We start from the raw sequence: 1518 nt of genomic DNA, 5'->3' as shown, positions 1-1518 counted from the left end.
GGATAGTGTATTACTTTAAAAAAATAGGACGGTGGCATTATTGTAAATAAATGTATAAGAAACCGCTACCCTTTCTAAAATAAGGTAGCGGTTTCTTTAAAAAAAAGAGACGAAAAGAGTTTCCCGCTGCCCTTTCTCTTAGCAAAGGCAGCGGAAACAATATCTAAAAAAAAATTCAAAAAAGAAAAAATAATTCTCGTACAAGGGTTCATCGAAAACCCTCGCTCACAATCCTCAACATTTCTCTGTCCTCACCTCCCTCCCTTAACACACGCCAATCGACGCCTCACCTCCCTCCCTCAACACACGGCGGCGCCGACGCCTCATCAGCGACTCCCTCAGCCGCCGCGACAGTTCTCCTCAGCCGATCGACGCGCCGCGAGTTCCACCTGTTCATCGATTCACCGCCGCAACGCTCTCATCCGCCGTCTCCACCGCCACAGTTATCAGTCGTCACTGCCGCTGCTTCGTATCAGGTATCAATTGGTTTTCTGTGTTTCTTCTCTCATCCTTCTGATAATTGGGTATGCCTCTAGAACCTTACTTTATTTTTAGGTCTCAACTCTCAAGATCCAACTGAAATTTATTTCTAAAGAATAAACTCTAAAACACAAAGAAACATGCTTCTGAAGAAATTTTTTCCATAAGGTGTTTCTTCTTCTTTTAAACCTTACTTTGGTTTGGAATTTCTCTGTAAACAGTGGGAATAGTCCGGATTACTATATCTGTAAAATCAATTACTCCGTATATGAAAATATCACAATCCAAATATAAGCATGGAAGAACAGTATGTAGAGTGCACTAGTAGTGCAGTCATTTATTACATTGTATTCATTATATATATATATATATATATATATATATATATATATATATTTGGCACACCATTCCTCTGGCAAAAAGGGGGAAAAAGTCTATGTGGTTCTAAACTTATATTTATCTTAATAGGTTAACCACTGCCATTGTTATACTTCTTCGTGGAGTAAACTTGAATGACCATTGTTCTTGGTGTCACTATATGAGTTGTGTTCCTACTTCAAAGTGGAGCTGCAACACAGAACCTGTTTCCTGTCTGGTATGCATCTTTAACTCTCTTTTGCTTTTAATATATCCAAAACGTGACCTTTTTGTTATTAATTAATAATCAAAATTTTCATGAATTATGGCTAGCCTTGTTATTGGGAGATCTTTTTGTTTAACAGCCTTGCATTACCGCAACTGATAAATCACTAGAGCTACATAGGAACATCATGCTTGTCTCCCGTTGTTGATATCTTCAATGAATAGTCACCTGCATGTAAACACTACAATCCCTTGTTTAAACAGAACATTGACTTTTTACTCTTTAGACTATTATATTCAAAACAAAAAAAAAAAACACAAGAAGTATTTCATAAAATTGTAAGTATACATTACACCTTAACTACTTGCTTTGAATTTACCACTCATCCTCCCCTTCGAACTTCAGGTGCTTATTTCTTGTTTCCTTTATGGTTCTACCACTACTGGAAATTCTGA

The 1518-nt window shown here is 37.3% G+C and overlaps 1 long non-coding RNA gene across 1 annotated transcript; it reads left to right on the top strand.

Moving 5' to 3' along the window:
* Window positions 1-476: 476 nt before the first annotated feature.
* On the top strand, window positions 477-1269 carry LOC109192797. The gene is made up of 2 exons (XR_002056156.1): window positions 477-524; window positions 949-1269. It is a non-coding gene; the product is annotated as an uncharacterized LOC109192797 (long non-coding RNA).
* Window positions 1270-1518: the final 249 nt, after the last annotated feature.

Source organism: Ipomoea nil, unplaced genomic scaffold, assembly GCF_001879475.1.
Source record: "Ipomoea nil cultivar Tokyo-kokei standard unplaced genomic scaffold, Asagao_1.1 scaffold1834, whole genome shotgun sequence".
NCBI lineage: Eukaryota > Viridiplantae > Streptophyta > Magnoliopsida > Solanales > Convolvulaceae > Ipomoea > Ipomoea nil.
Note: the sequence above shows the minus strand (reverse complement) of the source record. Positions and strands in the feature narration are given on the sequence as shown.